We start from the raw sequence: 14,289 nt of genomic DNA on the forward strand, positions 1-14,289 counted from the left end.
AAAGCAAATTTAGTCCCTGGGCTAGCCAGGGACTATTGACCTGGTGAGCCACCTAGAACCATTTGTGAAATGTTGTCAAAAGGGAAAGAGCAATGGAACAAGGAGAAGGGACTGGTCAGTGGTGGTGAACCCTGCAGAGAGGTCAGGCAATGTGAAGACCAATGAATTTAAAGAATACAGAAGACGCTGGTGTTGACTTTGTCGGGGCTAGTCTCCGCAGACCGGGAAGGGGGTGGGGAAGGTGGTACACAGGGAATAAAATTGCAGGAGGCTGAGACGTGGGAGGTGTAGAACTAAAGATGGTAAACAGAGACAGCTTTTTCTTGAAATTTGGTTGCAAAAGGAATGGTAAAGGGCAGTAGGTGGGAGTCAGATACAGGGTCAAATCAAGAGGCTCTTAGGGCGGGGAGCCTTCGAGTATGCATAAACAGAGATAGGAAGCAGCAAGAAGAGTGGGTAGGAGAGCAAGGATAGAGGAGGGGGACACTCGGTAGCAAAGGACCCCTGAGGAACTAGAAGTGACCCAAACCAAAGACCCAATAGGAAATTGGTCTAAGTAGGAGAAGAAAAGGCTGAGGGTTCAGGTATCTGTAAATTTGGTGGCAGAAGGTAAGGGAGCTGCCTAAGAGTCTCTGTGTAGTGGGAATCGATAGGATCTGCTCACTGGGATGGGTTGCAGGGTGGGAAGGTTGGTAAAATCAAAGAATTAAAGAAGGTGGAAAAGATGTGAAACAGCTGGTAGAGTGGGTACGAATTCTAGATGCATACAAAACCCCTTCTATTTCAGTACTTTGATTTCTATTTTGAGGTCTCATTCCTCTAGGTGGCAGATGCTTCATCTGAGTCAGTTCAAGAAGGGCTGACAGAGAGAAGTCGGATTAAATGGGTCTGGAGCTTAGAGAAAGCATATAGGCTGAAAACATCAATTTGGGGTTCCTCAGAACAGGGTTTGCCCAAGAGTCATTGACATGGATCAGGGAGAGAAAAGAGGAAAAAGAGCCAAACCTGGAAAAACTTCAACATCTGAAGGCTCAGTAGAAGGAAGAAGAATCAGCAGAGGAGATTGTAGAGGTAGGAAGCAAAGCGGAAGAATGTCCTATCACAGAACTAAGGGAAGTGAATATTTTAAGTGGAATAAGAGGTCAGCTAGGATTAGGATTATAAAATATCTGTGGGTGTCATGTCTTCTTTCTTTGGGTTAGCGCACAAAAAAAAAAAAAAGTGAGAAGATATATAGTTATCATAAGGCCACTCTTTATCGAATTTCCAGTGCCTGATTATATTATCCAACCAAGTAATCAATCATATTCACCAGAACACACTGTGCGCCAAAATGTGCTAAGAACAGTGTTTCCTTGTATGCTCATTGGGGATCCTCAACCATTCTCATGGTCACACATTAAAAAAACAATATTTTGGGCACCTGAGTGGCTTACTTGGTTAAGCGTCTGTCTTTGGCTTCAGCTTGGATCATGGTCTCCGGGTCCTGGGATTGTTCCCCTCGCCCCCTAGGTTAGGCTCTGGGCTCACAGGGGAGTCAGCTTCTCTTTCTCCCTCTTCCCCCTCCATGGTCTCTTCTTCTCTCTCAAATAAATAAAATCTTTAAAACATTTTTTTGTTTATTTAGAGAGTGCAGGAGGAGGGGCAGAGGGAGAGCAGGAGAGAATCCCAAGCAGACTCCATGCCGAACATAGAGCCTGACACAGGGCTCAATTCCATGACCCCAAGATCACAACCTGAGCTGAAACCAGGAGTCAGATGCTTAACTGACTGAGCCACCTAGGCACCCCTAAATAAATAAAAACCTTAACAAGAAAAACAATAGTATTTGTACATCTCCTGTGGTGAATGTGTGATGAAGCTCCCAAGACTGCCTGGGTCCATTTGGCTACACTGAGGGCTGGAAGGGGGCTATTATTATCATCCTCTGCTTCTGATCAAGGTTTTTCTTATTCTTATAGAGAGTATGATGGTATAGGAGCTTTATTGTTGTGAGGGCAGAGCTGGGAACCACCCAGAGTAAGAGCTGTCAGTGGTCATTAGGGGGGTTAGTCAGAGCTTTGGAGAATGAGGGAGGTTTCAAAAGCTAGGTGCTTAAAAAAAAAAAAAGCTACATTAGATTGTTCAGCTTTCAGTAATGAGGAAGGGGTAGCAAGAGATAGTGGGGAAGAGAGAGGGAGAGAGGGAAATAAGTTTATTCTAAAAATTAGGAACAGGAAAAATCTTATTTATTTATTTTTAAGATTTTATTTATTTGAGAGAGAGAGAGACAGCACGCAGGAGCAGGGGCAGACAGAGAAGCAGATTCCCTGTGGAGCAGGTAGCCTACTGCAGGGCTTGATCCCAGGACGCTGGGATCATGACCTGAGTGGAAGGCAAACGCTTAATGGACTGAGCCACCCAGGTGCCTCCGGAAAGTCTTATTCTAAAAATTAGGAAGATTAAGCTTTGAGGGTCTTGAAGCCTCTGAGTTTCAACTTTAGGAGTTAGAAACTTGTGAGTTTCTGTTTGGTCCAAGTTGGTCCGTAGGCTTTAATGTCTGCTTTGAATGTGCTTCCTGCACAAAGGGAGTACCCTGAGAGAATTCTGTTCCTACAATACAGTGCAGCTGCAAATAGGACTTCAGGGATGAAATCAGATTGTCAGTGGAATAACAGAATTCACTATTGCAAAGAACCCCTTTTAGATGAATTCATTTTGGCATATTGGCCATTGGAACAGGGTTATTAGAATATTTTAAGGGTTATTAGAATAACCCTTAAAAATGAGGCAGTTTTATTTGTCCTAATATGAAATGATTTCCAAGATGTTTTCTTTCAATGAAAAAGTACAAGGTACAAAACAGTGTGTTCAGAATGCTATTTTCAAAAAAAGGGTATATAGGGATAGGTTTGCTTACACAAAAACTATAGAAAGATACATAAGAAATGGACAACAGAGGTGACCCATGGGGAGGAGAGCTTGGTGACCAGGGATGAAGGTGGGGGATTTTCATTGTGCACTCCTTCATATTTTGTACCGAGTGTAAGTATTATTTATTTAATGAATAAAAATATATAAATACATAAAAGATGCCTTTGGTGAATTATTTTGCAAAGGTTCATTTGTAATGCAAACAGCCACTCCCTCATTTGCTTTGGAAATGTTGACATTTGTGTCCTGGATTTTCTTAAAGCATGAAACACCAGAGTCTATAAACCACACCCCCCTGGGGCGCCTGGGTGGCTCAGCGGGTTAAAGCCTCTGCCTTCGGCTCAGGTCATGATCCCAGAGATCTGGGCTCTCTGCTCAGCAGGGAGCCTGCTTCCCTTCCTCTCTCTGCCTGCCTCTCTGCCTGCCTGTGATCTCTGTCTGTCAAATAAATAAATAAAATCTTTAAAAACAAAAACAAAAACAAAAAAAACCACACCCCAAGTGTTCTAAATTTGAGGTCAACTGACAAAACCAGCCATGCAAGTGTGACTTTCCAAAAGGCCAGATATTGTCAAGAGGGGCAGAATGAGTAGCAAGGGAGCTTAACGCACGGCCAGCATGTGAGAATGTCAGAGGGTGGGTGGAGAGAGTTGGCACAATATCCTTTTTTCTTTTTTTTTTTTAAGATTTATTTATTTATTTGACAGAGATCACAAGTAGGCAGACAGGCAGGCAGAGAGAGAGGAGGAAGCAGGCTCCCTGCTGAGCAGACAGCCTAATGCACCCCTATCCTTTCTTTATAAATGAGGAAACTAAGGCCTGAATAAGAAGAAACTTGCCTGAATAAAAGATCATGCCCTTTATGTAAATAAGGGAGAAAAATGACTCTCTATCCTTATGTGCATAAAGAACTCTAGAAGGAGGGGCACCTGGCTGGCTAAATAAAAGGACCATGTGACTCTTGATGTCACGGTTGCCCCACGTTGGGTGTAGAGATTACTAAAAATAAATAAATACATAAATGAACAAACTTCAAAAGAAAAAAAAAACTCTAGGGGCGAGAGTGTGGCTCAGCTGTTGAGTATCTGACTCTTGATTTCAGCTCAGGTCTTGATCTCAGGGCGGTGAATTTGAGTCCCATGTTAGGCTCCACATTTCAAAACTTTATAAGCAGTAGGGGTGCCTGGGTGGCTCAGTCAGTTAGGCATCTGTCTTTGGCTCAGGTCATGATCCCGGGGTCCTGTGATTGAGCTCTGCCTCGAGCTCCCTGCTGAGTTGAAAGTCTGCTTCTCCCTCTCCCTTTTCCCCTCCTCCTGCTTGTGCTCTTTCTTTCTCTGTCTGTCAAATAAATAAATAAAGTCTTTCTTTTTTAAAGATTTCATTTATTTATTTGACAGACAGAGATCACAAGTAGGCAGAGAAGTAGGCAGAGAGAGAGGGGGAAGCAGGCTCCCCGCTGAGCAGAGAGCCCGGATCTCTGGGATCATGACCTGAGCCGAAGGCAGAGGCTTTAACCCACTGAGCCACCCAGACGCCCCAATAAATAAAGTCTTTTAAAAAAATAAAACTTTATGAGGAGAGATGGGCCATGACATCGACATGACTTAAAATTCAGTTTTCAAGGAAGACGTCATGAAACTACGCCCTCAGAGATAAATGAAGAATCCAGTGTTGAATCCACAGGTCAAATCCTGCTGTTTCAAATGCCAATGACTATGACTGTCTGAATTATTTTATCACATTGAGATTTGTCAGAGATTGATCGTATGGGCCAGCATCTGGGTTAGATCTCATTTTTGGTAATAGGCAGATTTGTCAGAATTATGCAATGACAGCCCATTGCTAGTCTGTGGATTCAGTCATATGGAGAGGCACCAGAGAGCAGGAGAAAGATCAGGGGACAAGGAAGTCAGGAAACCTGGCTCTAGCTGAACTTTGCAATTTAATGTATCCATATATTGGGCAACTTAATTCTTGTCCGTAGGCTGTTTCACATCGGTAAAATGGAGGATTAGTTGAAGTGATCTCTAGGTTCTCTTTTAGGCTGGTTGTTGGATTCTAAAACAGTTGTTAGCAATTTAGAACTAAAGGGGAATTTTATGAGCTCATATTTCAAAGCCAGGAGGTGGAAAGAGGCTGTTGGGTCTCCTCTTGCCCCTTTGATTAGAAGCTACATAAGAACTAGCATATGATCTTGGCCCCTCTCTCCTATAACCACACACACACACACACACACACACACACACACACACACACACACACACACACACACACACACACACCCCCCCCCCCCCCGGTGGTAACCATGTACTTCTGTGTTCCTCGGAGCACTAGTTCAGGGAAATGTTAACTAGTGCTCTGTGAAACATTTCAAATACATCTATGGAATCTTGAATAATAAATATTCCTGATGGAGAGTAACTATGCTATTAAAGGTTCTGAGAAGGCCTGCCATAAAGAAACTCACATAATTATACTTAACCCAGCATGTTTCAAACTTATGGATGTAGAATGTTTTGCTGTGTCCTATTAGGGAACAAATGGGATTCACACGCTTCCATTTTTAGGGAATGTATGACATCAGCTGTCAGTTGGCAGGGCAGTTCTGGGGCCTCTACTAATATGGGAAGATTTAGTCTCCTAAGGGAGACTGTCAGTCTTGCTCTCGAAGCTCTCCACCCCACCAATTAAAAGAAAACCTTTCAACAGTAGAAACCTCAGGATCTCCCTTGTTTTACAGGAAGGTTCCCATCTAAGCACAATGAGGTCAGTGACATCTTATCCCTTTCACTGCTGGTTTTGATTTATTTTTGCTTTGGGGATTGCTTCTCGGTCTTTTGGCTAAGAGCAAGTGTATTTTTTTCCTTTGGGGAACTTGTTTTCATCCCTCTCTTTGTTCGGCAATTATTGTTCTCTTTCTTTCCTTCCTCCATAAAGCTTGTATAATTTCTTCCCTCCTAATATTTTCACTACCAAATGGGGAGGTGGGAACAGTTTATGTGTCATTTGGTTACTGAACCTGCCATGCTTCGCATCCTTCATTTGTTTTTGAGATTTTCCACCCTCGACTCCCAAAGAAACATTGACTCACGACACACATGACACACAGGCGTGCACAATCATCTGGAAAAAAATGAATTCAAAATCTATGTTTCTGAAGACTTCTCAATTATTTGGCCCCATCATTAAGCAGTTTGAAGAAAATAAATATCTCTAAGCAGGCGAAGTCATACGATCAAAGCTATTATTGTACTAGGCATTTGCATACTTGTAAGACTGCACCCAAGAAACAAAATGGAAAACTACGTTTGCATTTAGTGCTTTCCTTACTTTGAGGTTTTCAGGTTTGAGGCCTAAGCATTGGGATAAAAAAGATCAGACAGCTGTGGCAGGCCCAGTCAATTACACAAATGCTTCCTGAAGGACTGCAGCTACAAATAAATTCTTTTTCTCCTGGTCATATATGGTTATTGACAGTTACCACAGAGTATATGCTGTGTGAGCTCAGGACTGTCCCTTCTGCTCTCCTAGGACCATGGGAAAGAAATGGGGATGAGAAGGCAGCTGTATGGGGCTAGAGGAGGTACCCACTCACTCTCCCAATATTTCAATATTACAGTTGATATTTAAAAGGGAGATGCTATGAAATTGAGTGGGAGGGGAACACTAATGAGAAAACAAAACCATGGTAAGAGAGAGATCACTTAGGGGGATGGTTAATTTCGTGGGTTATCTTGGCTAGGCTGTGGTGTTCAAATTGGTCAAATGCAGCTTGAATATTTAAATGTTGCTGTGAAAGTATATCTTAGATACAAGTAACATTTATAATCCTCTAACTTAAAATTAAGCAGATTACCTTCTATAAGGTATGTGAGTCTCATCCAGTCCATTGAAGGCCTTATAGGCAAAGGCTGTGATGTTCAAAGGCAGAAGCAATTCTGCCTTGAGATGAGAACATAGAAATCATGCCTGAGTTTCCAACCTGCTGGGCTACCTTGTGGATTTCAGACTCAACGCTGCAACATCTACTCTTGCCTGAGTTCCTGCCTGTCAGCCTACCCTACTGATTTAGGACTTGCCAGTGCCCACAATCATGTGAGCCAGTTCCTTAAAACAAATCTCTCTCATTCTATCCTACTTCTTCTGTTACTCTCGAGAATGTTGACTGACACAGAGAGCTCCAGGAAGGATGACCCTAGAGAAAAAACTGGAGCTGATAGGCTGAGAGTCTGAACATAATCTGAGAAAAGATTTCCAGTTTTGATAGAGAGCTTGCAGATAAATCAGTGATGGATATTATATTTTATTATTATTTTTTTTTATTTTTTGAGAGAGAGAGAATGAGCACAAGGCAGGAGGGGTAAGGGACAGAGGGAGAGAGAGGATCTTAAGCAGGCTCCACACCCAGAGTGGAGCCCAAGGCAGGGCTTGATCTTATGATCCTGAGAATCATGACCTGAAGCAAAATCAAGAGTCAGACGCTTAAGCAATTGAGCCACCCAGGCAGCCCAGTGAGAGATATTTTAAAATAAAACTGTGTAAGGGGGGAAAAAACCCTCCCCAAACTGAAACAATTGTTAACCTCAGGGAAAACAAAAAGTGGTGCAAAAAGGCAGAGTAGGGGCGCCAGGGTGGCTCAGTGGGTTAAGCCTCTGCCTTTGGCTCAGGTCATGATCCTGGGATAGTTCATGGTCCTGGGATCGAGCCGCGAATCGGGCTCTCTGCTCAGCAGGGAGCCTGCTCCCTGCAAACCACCCCCACACCTGCCTCTCTGCCTACTTGTGATCTCTCTCTGTCAAATAAATAAATTTTAAAAAATCCTTAAAAAAAAGCAGAGTGATTATTCTGCCTTGTTAGGATCAGTTGCAAACACCGAATATTGATTTAAGGAGAACAGTAGTGGTGGAAGTTGTGTTGAGTTCAATCCTCACCCTCACTGAGGAAATTAAAAAATATCTAAGCCTGAAAATTTCAGAAACAGCAATGCTACTTAGAAGTGAGGAGGTAAATAGAAGAACAACTATATGTCAAAAACAGCTGCTTTTTTCTTTTTAAGATCTATTTATTTGAGAGAGAGAGGGAGGGAGTGAGGGGAGAGGAGAGGGAGAGAGAGAGAATCTCAAGCAGACTCTGTACAGAGCTCAGAGCCTGACGTGAGATTATGACCTGAGCCTAAATCAAGAGCTGGATGATCAACCGACTGAGCCACCCAGGTGCCTGAAAGCAGCTGCTTCTGCTGATTTAATCTGATAGGAGTAGATGGGGCAAGGAGCTGCTGTTTATCATTGTAAGTCTTGTAGACCTCTTTTCTTTTTTCCCCCAAGTCTACATGTGCCTTACTTTGATAAAAATAAATTAAAAGTTATATGGGAAATTTTGAAAGTAGAAAAAAGTCAAAAGGAGAAAATAACAATCATTCATCATTGTTCCATTCAGAGAAAGCAACAATGTACATTTTAGAGGAACAGGATTATTAAATGAATTTAAAATGAAATTGTCAGAGCTTGAGGTTTTCAAAATATCGTAATAAAGATGTAAGGGAACAAATAAGAACAGTATAGTGTGTGCAATATCATAGGTATAATTACATACAGTATAATCATACACTGTATGATCCCCATTTGTTTATATGTGTATCAGAAAGTACTCTAGAGGGACTTGGTAGTGACAAGGGCAGGCAAACAAGGTGCCTTGTGTGCACGATATAAGGAGACGCTCACCCTCAGGGTCATGCAATGCATTTGCTTCAGCTGAACTTGAGAGCCTCCTTCAGTGTTGAGGCTAGGTGCCTCACTTGCTTTACCTCGGTCTGGCCCTGGTAGGGACCTAGGGCCACTGGATCATAGGCACTTTCCCCTTCTTATTTTTCTCTTGGATATATGTTCAAGTTCCTTCCTATCCCAGATGTGGCATATGGACCACCAGCATTAGCATCACCTGGGAGCTTGTTTGAAATGCAGAATCTCAGGGGCACCTGGGTGGCTCAGTTGGTTAAGCGACTGCCTTCGGCTCAGGTCATGATCCTGGAGTCCCGGCATCAAGTCCGACCTCGGGCTCCCTGCTTTGTGGGGAGTCTGCTTCTCCCTCTGACCTCTCCCCTCTCATGCTCGCTCTCTCTCTCTCACAAATTAAATAAATAAATCTTGATAAAAGAAAAAAAGAAATGCAGAATCTCAGCTCTGCCCAGACCTTCTAAATCAGAATCTGTATTTTATTCGAATCCTAGGGCACTTGTGTGCATGTTAAAGTTGGAGGAACACTGGGCTAGCAGGCACCAAGAACAGTTCCTATCTTCTTATGGAAGGAATATTCGGAGGCCACTGATGTCATTGCCCTCACGGGGTGAGACACATGCTGTCAGCGTGTAAGATGCCCGTTCTCTGGAGGATTGTGGTCTTTGACAGGAGGATGAGCTTGCAGTGAAGCAATCACAGGTCAGCCTGATGGACAAGAAACAGGTAATTTCCTTGGAACAAAGAACAATTTGGGGGCAACTTCTATTTTTTTCTTAAAGATATATTTATTTATTTATTTTAGACACACACACACACACACAGAGAGTCGGCTTGCTCTCGCTCAGGGTGGGGAGGGGCAAAGGGGAAAGGAGAGAGAGAAAATCTTAAGCAGACTCCCTGCTTTATGGAGCCTGAGGCAGGGCTCATCTCCTGATCCTCAGATCCTGACTTGAGATCCTGACATGAACTGAAATCAAGAGTTGCTCAACCAACTGAGCCACCCAGGCACCCCTGCGGCAATGTTTAAAGAGAAGGAGAAGGTTAGTGGGTCTGAAACTGGGGGAAAGAGCAAGCATGACAAAAGAGTTAATATTTGCAGCACCTGGCTGGCTCAGTTGGCAGAGCATGCAAATCTGTTTTTTTCTTATTTGAGAGAGAGAGAGAGCGTGAGAGGGGAGAAGGTCAGAGGAAGAAGCAGACTCCCCCTGGATCCAGGAACCTGATGCAGGACTCGATCCTGGGACTCCAGGATCATGACCTGAGCTGAAAGCATCACTTAACCAACTGAGCCACTCAGGCATCCAGCATGCAACTTTTGATCTTGGTGTTGTAAGTTTGAACCCCCGCTTTGAGCATAGAACTTGGGTTAAAAAAAAGTGTGGGGCTCCTGGGTGGCTCAGTTGGTTAGGTGTCTGCCTTCTGCTTGGGTCATGATCTCAGGGTCCTGGGATGGAGCCCTGTGTCTAGGTCCTGCTCAGTGGGGAGTCTGCTTCTCCCTCTCCCGCTCTCCCTGCTTGTGCTCTCACTCTCTGTCTCCCTCTCTCTCAAATAAATAAATGAATAAATAATCTTAGGAAAAAAAGTACTAATATTCTGACCAAATAACTCAAGTCCCATGGGGATGAAGGATAACTTAGTATACTCTAAGGTTGTTGGTTTTCCAACAGTTTTTAAAAGATTTTCTGTTATAAAATGGAGACTCTTGGGGGGGGTGCCTTGTTGTCTCAGTTGGTGGGGCGTGCGACTCAAGATCTGGGGGTTGTAAGTTCGAGCCCCCCACTTTAGGTGTAGTGATTACTTAAAAATAAAATATTAAAACAAAACCAAACCCCAAAATGGAGGTCTCTTGCTGCAGCAACAGAAGTGGGTACACGAGGCACAGGGCTTGAAGGGGGACTCCATGGATGGCTCTAAGAAAATGGCAGACAAGCTGGCTATGGGGAAAATCCCCAGCTTCCATAAGGCCGAGCAGAAGAAAACAGAGACCAGAATACCCTGTCAACCCAAGAGACCACTGAGCAGGAGAAGTGGCATGAAATTTCCTAAGAACTTGGAGGATTCCCCAGCCCCGTCATCTTTGAGTCACTCCAGTCATGACATGGACAAAGAGCCACTTGCAAGATGGACTCAAGTGAGTGACAAGCTGCACTGTGAACCTGGGCACTCTGTGCTGATGCTACTGGCCTGTGGTTCTCTCAGGAGACCCCTAATTGGACTGCCAAATTCTCCAGTTTGCCCTGGGATAGTACAGCAAGTTATTTGTATGATTAATGAAAAGAACACATACTTTGTGGCAAAAAAGGACACATACACACAAAAAAGCCCCACCAAGCTGAGAATCTTGATTAGGTGAATTATATTATAGTTATAACTATATGAGGACAGAGATAATACAGAATAGAAAATATGAAGGGATTGACTCTGTTTCGTGTTACCATTAACCAGAAGTCAATTGATAAGGGTCCTGGATGGCTCAGTTGGAGGAGCATGTGATTTTTGATCTTGGGGTCTTGAGTTCAAGCCCCACGTTGGGTATAGAGATTACTAAAGAAAACAAACTTAAAAAAAAAATCCTGCAATATGCCATTCTCCATTTAGATTAGAGAGTTAGATTAAAAGAGAACAGCAAAGTAATATATACTCCATGGCAAACATTGTTGGCGGGGTCACCCAATAACCATTTTCACTCCCTTTCTTTTTTGCTTGCCTCCATTACAGAATATTTAAAAAGCTGAGTATTTGCTCTCCCCAGAAGGGTGGCCATGTGTCACAGTTCTGGTTTGAGACCTCTATGAAGGTTTCTAGAAGCTATATGGAGCAGCTACACTCTGACCAGAATGGATTCAGAGTGATCTTTCCAGGGTCTGGAGTAGGGTGAGGAGAGCAAGACACTTCCCTTGGAGTGTCTATATAAGGATGTCTACATACTACATAAGATTTATGAGGGTGGCAAAAGACTCAGTAAACAAAATAATATTTTAATGCAGTGTTTAAAAAATAAAAATTAATGCAAAAGATGCATGATGAACAAAAGATCAGCATTTATAATAATGACAGGATCCAACAACACCAGTAGCAGAGGGAAGCAAATAAAGCCCAGTCCCATGGGTGTAGGGTCAGATCACGCTCACTTCTTCCAACTCACAGTCTGAGGTGTGTATAAGTGACTGGTGCCCATTTAGGAAGTGCCTACTTCCTGGCCACAAGGGAGTCTACCAGAGAAGAGCAGCATATTCTGGCTGAGCTATTTTGAGGAAAACCTTAGTGTTTATTAGAATTAGGGTACAGATAAATTAATATAGAACAATAGAGAATAGAGGATGAGATCTTGCGAAACTGGGAAGTCTCCAAGGAAAAGGTAAGGTTTCAGCTGGGGAAAGGGGAAAGCAGAAAGAACATTGGATTTGCAACCAGAAAATGGGACTCCCCTCTTTGCTGTTTGCTTTACTAGCTGTGACAATTCAGGCAAGTCACTTTGCTTCACTTTGCACATAACGTTATTTGCACATAACGTACTTTGCACATAACGTTAGTTACGTTATGTGTAAAAACTCATCCTGCGTGACCTGCCAAAGACTTGTAAGGATGAACTAGATTAACTAAGTGAATGGGCTTTCTAAACTGAAAAGCACTATGCAAACATCTTGCACTGTTATTAAGTCATTAAGGACAGGTAGGACTTTAACAAAAGGCATTGGGGGAGAAGGGCCTTTGGGCAGAGAGAATGAAGGCTGAAGCGGTTTTTGTATGAGGTGAGACAAAGGGAAACTGAGCTTTGAAGTCTAGGAAGATGAAAGCAGTCAAGGAATGCCTATGTTTTTAAGACCATTAAAGAAACAAACCCCAGGACCCCAAGCTTGAAGGGTAAAACCAAGCTCTATAGTCTTACAGTTACTCAAGAGAGAGGCACCAAACTAGCACAAAACACCCTAATAAATGACTTGTACATTTTGCTTCTTACATGGTCTTTTTGAAGGCAGGCAGTCACCATATATTACTCATCTTTGTTTACAGGAGTCTGACACTTTCTGGTCAAGAGCACTGTGCTCCATTCTCAAGGAAAGAATGAGCGTCCAAAGGCTTGGGACCTCTTTACTCCAGGGTGGTACAGACTAAGGGGTTGCATAGCTTTGAAAAGCAGCTTCTTCTGTGCACACTGGGATGCCCTCCTGATGGCCTAATATTAGGAGAGCTCTCCAGATCCCAAGTAAGGTGTGTTAGTCCTTAAACTGAGGAAGAGTAAGATGGGACCAAGGGCTCCAGCCGACTTATTGCTACAATAATAAAAAATCAGGGAGGACGACGATATAAGTGATAAAATTTCATAGAGCTGTAGATGAGTGAGAGCACGCCAACTCACACAGAGGCACAAATGAGTGCATGGCAAACTGGTTAAATCTGGGTAAGGTCTGTAATCTAGTCAGTCGTATTGGTCTGGTTAGTTGTATTGTGCCAATGTCAATTTCCTGGTTTTGCTAATGTAGTGTGGTTATGTAAGACGGTGAGGGAAGCTCGGTGGGTGATGGGTACAGGGGACTTCCTTGTATCAACTTCGCAGCTTTCTGTGAGTCTATAATTATTTCCAAATAAAGCAAACACAAAGAAACCAGATAACAATGGGCACCCTCCCTGAGCCCAGCCTAGCCGCACCAAGACCGCTCCACATGCCCCGCTTCTGCCCTCCTCATGGCCTCTCCTGTTCAGGTAAGGCGGGGAGAGTGGGTGCGGCCCGGCCGCGCACGCGCAGTCCTAAAATCCCCGCCGCGTCGCTGGGCAGTCACGCTTGCGCAGTCTTGGCCCCTGGCTGCCGCGCCAGCCCCTCTACGCGGCGGGGGACTCGGCTACCTTGGCCCCTTCGCGCTGCCGTCTTTTCCGGCAGTTGGTGCGCTTCCTGTTGTACTTACCCGCACCCGCCCCTCCTACCCCTACCTCAGAGACTCTAACGCGTCCCCACCTCTCCTCTAGTCTGCGGGCTGCTGCCACTGGGGCTTCGCCTGTCCGCCGGTCGAGAGAGGTCGCTGGCCGGGCGGGCGTCTGCGGCTGTCCGCCGCCGCCAGCTCTTCCACCCACGGGGCTCTGGTGAGTGTCTTGCTGCCGCTGTCTTCAGTCCATCCCAGGCTCTCCCCCTCATCTCCGCCCGACTCTTTTTGGGGTTCTCCCTTCCCGCCGGCTTCCTCTTACCAGCCCTGTCCTGACGGTCCCGCGGCGGCTCTCCTCAGACTACTGACAGCCTCCCCTCTTCTCCCGGTTTGCAGAGGCTTCCGTGTCGGTCCTCGCCACATTTCTCCCAGTCTCAGGCTCCCCACCCCATTCTTTCTTTTTGTGCTGTTGGGGCGGGGAGCCAGGCTCTCTTCTCTTTCCCATGTTGCCAGCTTTGTCTTCTCGCCGCGTCCGCTCAAGTCCCCTCTGGGATCTCAGTCATTACCAATTTCCACCTCTTTTCTTTTTTCTGGGGTCTGAGAACCTGAGAGCTGTTGTGTGAGGCAGAGATGTGCAAAGCTCGTTTTGGGGTGTGGTTCCTTTGAGTCTGCCCCCTTCCCCATGGTTAGTCTTAGGGTACTGGGCTTCAAATAATCTTAAAATTACAGGAAAATCGAGTGACGATTTTTTTTTTCCCAAGAAGAGAGTGGAAAAGGAAAGT

At 44.4% G+C, this 14,289-nt stretch overlaps 1 protein-coding gene across 2 annotated transcripts in view; it reads left to right on the top strand.

The window, feature by feature from the left end:
* Positions 1-13,598: 13,598 nt before the first annotated feature.
* Positions 13,599-14,289, top strand: part of LOC111147550 (serine/threonine kinase 38) — a 41,236-nt gene continuing 40,545 nt past the window's right edge. Inside the window, exon 1 of one of the 2 annotated variants that reach the window (XM_022503642.1) lies at positions 13,599-13,727. The gene's annotated coding sequence lies outside the window, so the exon portion shown is untranslated. The remainder of the gene's footprint in view (positions 13,728-14,289) is intronic. The other variant, XM_022503643.1, reaches the window with a different exon arrangement.

Source organism: Enhydra lutris, unplaced genomic scaffold (genome assembly GCF_002288905.1).
Source record: "Enhydra lutris kenyoni isolate GAN:26980312 unplaced genomic scaffold, ASM228890v2 scaffoldscaffold17, whole genome shotgun sequence".
Classification (NCBI taxonomy): domain Eukaryota; kingdom Metazoa; phylum Chordata; class Mammalia; order Carnivora; family Mustelidae; genus Enhydra; species Enhydra lutris.